Genomic DNA, 7,201 nt, shown 5'->3' on the forward strand with positions numbered 1-7,201 from the left:
AGTTAGGAGGCTTAATAATCCAAGTGAGAAGTAAGGATTGTTTGCATTAGGGTATGTAGTGGAATTGTCACATTAGAGTTATTTTTAAAAGCCGACCTGTGGTACTTGACATATTTATATAACATAATTCTGTTGAACTTTTTAGATTATTAGTAATAGATATATAACAACAAAACTATCTTAAAAGGGAGGATCATGTAATTTAATTTAGTAATATAAATTAGATATTTAATTGCTATTTATCTTTTTTTCATAAAGGTAATTATAAATCTTTCAATTTTATGTTTGGATTATCTTGTGACAACATTATCGTTATGCAGGAACTTTCATCAGAGATTGGTAACATTCAACTACATTTTCTTTACTTTGTACAATATATGTTCATAAGAATCACCAAGATCCCCAAGACGAAGTTCCCATGATTTATCGGGCTAATGAACTATGCTCTCACTTCTTCACTCAAGTCTCCTTTGTTTCTTCAAGGAAGATTTATATCATTGCTGTTGCTGATGTTATTATTTTATCACAATCCATAAATATATGGGTAGAAGTGACATGAAGCCACAACATATTGTCCATATTAAGAATTCATCAAGATTCTTGCTCTGAATGGCTTTGCTATGTGACATTTATGGGAGCAGGTTGAGAAACTAGACACTTTGGCCAAATTACCTCTTTTCTGATATAAACAAAATGTTCTAATTGCAGTACAGCTCCTCTAGTCACCCAGATACAATTTGTTTTAGATGCTTTGTCACATCCTCTGATGCCCTCCACTTTTGTGTGTACTTTTGTTTTTTTCAATTATTCATTCATTTTTATAGATGTTCACACGTACAAGAAATAAGCCACTAGTATTTGCCTAGACCTGTGACAGAGTATGTATGGCGATAACTGGGTCATACAGACTCCATGCCCTGAGTACGTCCTAGTAATTACTGATACCTGCCCTCCTTTAGACAATTATATTTCTGAGCTTTTACTTGGAAATTGATAACATTTAGGTACAATTGTTTCACATTTCCAGGAAGGTGAACATAACTATGACACAAAGAAAATTCATTACACTTAACCAAATAGCCGTACTAACTGATCTATACATTTAAACAGATTAAATTTTCTACAGTTTTCTATAAGGAAATTTAAGAAAATTTCATTTTACATTTTACTAGAACATTAACTTAGATTAAATTTCTTAGATTTAAAATAAAAGCAGACTATCCAGACAAAATAGGTACAAATTTGCAAAATCATTGTTACATATATGCTTATATATCAGTAGTTATATTGCCCACTAACATTCGTATTATGATATATGGCTACTCTCTATTATTATCTCTGATTTGAGTTAAACTAAAAGAGAACTTGCTGATACCACAACCAAGTGGGATTTATTCCCGCTGTGCAAAGCTAGGTTGAAGTCTGCTCTATCTCTGGACTTCAGACTTGATAAGCTCTCTGTTTAAGGCAGTTGAAATTTTTTCTCTGTTACTTTCTAAATTATATATATGTACACACACATACACACACACACTATATAACACATATATGCATATATGTACACATATATCTACCTCTCTCAAGTAAAGAAAATAGTTGAAATATTAACTTCTGTGAGAGATAAAGACACAAAGTTTGATTTGGAAGAAAGAATAAGTGATGTTTATATGGTTCAGGAAACATTTAGAATTATATGGTTTAGTCATTCTCAAAACCTCAAAAAGTGCAAATAATTAGAAAAAAAGTTTAAAAGTACTTTAATTAATCAATGTAATAAGTAAGGTGTAAAGCAACTTCATTTGTTTCTATTTATATTATTTCCTGCATATAAGTATATATTCCTCCCTTGTGAAACTCATCATGGTGTGGAATGAGTAAGCCACAGCATACCCTGAAATTTCATTCTCACTGAATTCTCCCATAGGTATTTATTCCTTCGAATTAAGATATTGGAAAGTCTTGTAAAAATATGAAAACCTTATCATAGAGGAATAGAACTATCATTCAATAACCTCTGTCTTTGAATCATTTTATCAGTTAAATTAGCTAGTCAGCCACTTAGCTTAAATGAAAGCCCAGGAGAGGAAATCAATATTACTTTTGTCACAATGTTCTAGGTCTATCCCTTTTACTTAATACCAAGGCTTAAAAGAGTACTGTGGATTTAGTTTGAAAATAGAAGTGACTTGGATAAATATGTGTGTTATGATTCACTTACTTTAAGAGATCTGGGTTTCTTATATCAAGGAGTCAGGAGGACATTATGTCGTTGGTGTTGTTATGGTGCTGTTATGATGAGAATATTATCTTTAAAAAAATAAATAAATATATTATAAATTATATTCTAGATTCTACTTCCTCAATTTCCTAGAACCCTGAATATAAGAACCAAAAGGTTTTACAAATCATCAGAATAAATCTTTCTTCTTTTATTGACATTGTGAAAATTTAGGAATAGAAGCTGACTCATTCATTTATATTCACCCTATCTGTTAATGACAGAGAACACTAAGATAGCAACTTCGAGTGCTATTTCACAAGTGAATCGGCTATCAATTATAATAATAATGTTATGTAACAAACCATCCTTCAAAACTCCATGGATTAAATCAATAACATGTATTTATTTATTAGTCTATGGGTCAGCTGGGCCACTTTTTGTATTCAGGGCTAGGCACAACAGTTCTCCATTGCAAATGCTCAACCATTTATGGTCAACTGGTGAATTTGCTAAGGCTTTAACAGTCTTTTGTTTTTGTTTTTGTTTTTTTAATTTATTATTAGTTTCAAGTATAGAATATATTGGTTAGACATTTATTTCGTTTATAAAACAACCTCCCTGATTGCTCTCTTGACTGGATCACTCATATCTCCAGCTGAGCTATTCAGGCTGACTTGACCCATGTGACCTTTTCTCCTTCAGCAGTCTAGCACAACTTGTTCACATACTGGAGGCAGCGTTATAAGAGTAAATGAAAGCACAATCTGAGGCCTCTTGAAGCCTCAGATTGTAACTCACATCACTTCCACTGCAAGTCACAAACTAGCTCAGATTTAAAGGGTAGGGAAATACATTCCATTTCTTGATAAAGAATCGTAAAAGTGAAATTATAAAAATCTATACGGGCAAAGAGTTAGGAGTCTGTCATGTTTGTTATCATTTAATATAAATATCATGAATCTTTTTATTTTTCTCCATCCATATTCCTTGAGGGCTCCTTCATCTTTGTACATAACTTCCAAATTTGTATCACCCATCTCTAAAGTCTCTCTGCTTTTAAATAACATGTTCAATGTTGGCAATTTATTGCCCTATTGTTTGCTTTTTTTGGTAATTTCTATGAGATGCAAAGTAAAAAAAAAAGCAAAGGATATCATTATCTTTCTGGGAATCTGATATTTGTCCTCATATCATAATGTCTTCATCTGTTCTACTGCATGGCATTTAATTAGTTGTAAAGCAATTATTTTAATATAAAATGTAAAAAGTTAGTTTTAAGAAAACTTTTATTTATCTAATAGACAAAGTAGAGCTTTTCCAAGTAGACATCACCCAGAACACTAAGGTTGTCCTTGAAATGGAAACATTCTTAAGTAGCTTCTGTCTTCATAATCAGCACTGATATACTACTTGCCTAAACATAGTTTTCTTTAGCTTCGGTTTGTGCATCTATTCTTTGGGGGTGGGGGAGACCTTCTTATTCTTTTGTAGCTGGCATTCTAATAGAGAAAATGCCAATAAAATATATTATCAAGTATTTAGAAGCTCCATAAAAAGAAACAAAATTTTATTAGAAAAAAGAAATCTCATTTTATCATAAATCAGCTACTGTGATAAGAAGTGGGGTGAGTAGAGAGCTATAAGACCTTTAAGTCTTTCCTTTATCATTATTGCAGTTCTCAAGTGTCTTTGTGGAGTTAGAAATATCTATATTTGAATCCCAATATCATGGTAATAGGGTGCATCGCCTTGAAAAACTCTTTAATAACCTCTGAGAAACTTAATTTCTGTATCCATAAAATATAATTGTTAAAAAGTACCTTGTAGGTTTAGGATGGTGTTTCAACAAAGCAAACATATCAATTACACCGACTACCAAAGTGCCTTCCTTATATCTGAGGCTTTAAAAATGTTTGCCCTTTTATAAATGATATCGGTGTTCATAACTAAGTACATGTGAAGGAAATACAGATTTTCTTCTGGCATAGTTTGAAGTCTCTTTGAGTAAATTAATTGATGATGGCTATTCATTTATAAATTCTCTTTTGGTCTTATTTGCATTAAATTAAGCATTTTCTACTACTGAGGTACTACATAATTTTTAATACTCATCCTAAAGCTTTTTTGTGACAGATGAATAGTCAGTGTTGCTGACCTGTTTAAAGCAACAGCTTCAGAGCTAGTACATTTGGTGTTTGTTCTACGTCTGCCACTTATTTGCTGTGTGATTTGCGGTACAAAAATTCATCAATTTCTCTGTGCTTACATTTCCAAAACCGGAAAAATGGAAAAAAAGGTGGAGGGATATGAAAATAGTATTTACATTATGAAACTCGTACAAATATTAAACAATTCAATATGTTTTAATGTACTAAAACTGTACCTGACATGCTAGTGGTCCTCTATCTTGTATGTTATTATTATTATATAAAATGAACTGTTAGAATACAGAGACTAAAAATAAAATTATGAAGGCTTTCATATATATATTTGTTTAAAGAGCATAAGAGCATAGAAATAGATTGCATGCTAAATTAAGAGATTTTGACATTTTACACTATTTCATTAGTAATAACGGTTAATGTTTACTAAGAATTTTATTTATACTTACTATCTCATGACCACTATCCGTTTTAATAAGTCTAATAATCTTTTTTCTACTTTTGATAATATACATTGCAAAGTACATTTTATCTTAGTTTCATATTACGTTAAACATTCAATGTCCACATAAGAATTTAGAACGCATATGTATTTGACAAACTACAGTGAAGTGAATTCATTTATTGTGAGGCTTTAGGTAAGAGTGAATTATGATGTAAAGATATTACAGTATTTATAAGAAAAAGAGAATGTACAATATCTATTTTGTCTCTCCAGCCTATTGTGGCTTTTTTAATTACTGATGCATGTCAGAGATTTCAAATAATGGGCAGTACAGATAAAACTATATGAAAAGATATAAGAAAGCTTTGCAACAATTATATCCTATCTACTACTTCTCAGTCAAGTCTACTTGACACCTTCTCTGCTCTAAATGACATTGACCAGAGAGGAAGAGAGAGAGAGAGAGAGAGAGAGAGAGAGAGAGAGAGAGAGAGAAATAGAGTTCCTCTGCATTTACGAAGCAAAGGCAGCAGCAGATAAAACAAGAACTCAAAAGGCATGAAGTATACCAATTTGCTTTGGTTCAGAGAATACTTGGAGGAGCAATTTAAATGATTCTAATAAAAATATATTCTAGTTCAACTATTTAATATATATTTTTTATTTCCCCCCAACATATGAATTTTCTCTTTCGTGGCCATGATAATTATAAGATTTATGCTCTATATCAACCCAAGAATACTATTTTCATTCATGTTTGGCACTATTTCACATTTGGTTCAACTGAAGCATGTGGGCAGGATTTCTGACAGCTCTACTAGTCCAGCTGCCCTGGTGGCCACCTACATTTTGGTTTTGACTTCCAATGGTAGGAGATCCAGGCCGCGGCATTTCAAACAGCACAGATTATAGCTTATAGGTGGTAGAAAAGTGCCTGTCAAAGTCCGTTTGGGCTGCTATAACAGAATATCATAGACTGAGTGGATTATAAACAACAGGAATTTATTTCTCACTGTTATGGATTCTGGAAATCTGAGATCAGGTTACCAGTATAATTGGGTTTTGCTGAGAACCTTCTTTTAGTTTGCAGACTCCTCGTTGTATCCTCACATGGTGTAAGGGGCTAGAAAACTTTCTGGAGCCTCTTTTATATGGCACTAATCCCATTGATGAAAGTTCCACAATTATGACTTATTCATCTGCCAAAACCCTCTCTCCTGACACCATTGTCTTTGTGGGTTGGGATTTCAACACATAAATTTGAGGGGAACACAAACATTTAGACCATATGTAGCAGGTCTCTTCCTTATATTAACTAAAAAGGATGGGAAATAAGAACAAGGAAACCTCAAGGATTTAGGGAATGGAAAACTCATATAGTTTTTCCATGGATATACAACAACAAGCTGAGCTGCCATTGATTTCTTAGTTCATATATCAAAACAAATTATATAAAAATTGAAAACAAAAAGCAAGCAAGTATCCCAGAAACAAAAATGTAAAGAGAGAGAGAATTAAAACATAGTATGTACTGACCTGGACAATCATAGTGTGTGACAAGTGTATCGAAATGCTTTGGATCTAGTAAATCTTCCAAATTCTTTTGGCTGTGGAGACAGAGCTTAAAAGCCTTTACTGAACATTAGTGATGATAGAATGCATTGAAAGTACTGAAAGGAGGTAGCCCTGAATAGACAGAAGAGAATAATCATTTATGTACATATATAACTTTCATTAATGCTAATCAGAACTTTGTATATAAATCTGAGTACATCAGGAAGATGAGGATATATATAAACTCTTGAGCTTTCCTTGAGATCACATTTTAAGATGATGGTAAACAGAGTCTTTCTTAGTTCACCAATAATTTAAATACATTCATATTTTAGGACATGTAGCACTTGAAAAATTTTAGATAAAGTTTAAATATTTCTGTAGAATAATTTGCAATCTGCTATAACTACAGATTTCCACTGTAGATAAGACAATCAGGCTTAAATTACGCATGTATGACAGAAGAACATAGTTCTTGTTTTACCAGCTATTAGAGTTACCCAAACCTATGAGAAGAAGAAAGCTGGAGAAGGTAGTGGAGAATTAGGTAAAAGAAAAAGAAGGGAAAAAATCTGCAATGGAAGTAGATGTGAGATCCTTGAGAATGGGTCTTTTTGTATTCATTTCTTTGAATCTCTGTAACCTTAGGCAGGGCCGAGTATAGTGTAGGTGAAGAATGTATGCTTTTTAAACTAACCTAAACTGACAGAATGACAAAGGAGTTAACTGATGTAAACAATTTCTTCACCAATTTTCATCCTTCCTGGGATTTTATAGAGAAAAATATGAAAACAAAGGATATATTCTTTAAAGTTCATT

This window comes from Pteropus vampyrus, unplaced genomic scaffold (assembly GCF_000151845.1).
Source record: "Pteropus vampyrus isolate Shadow unplaced genomic scaffold, Pvam_2.0 Scaffold1, whole genome shotgun sequence".
In the NCBI taxonomy this organism is placed as follows: Eukaryota; Metazoa; Chordata; class Mammalia; order Chiroptera; family Pteropodidae; genus Pteropus; species Pteropus vampyrus.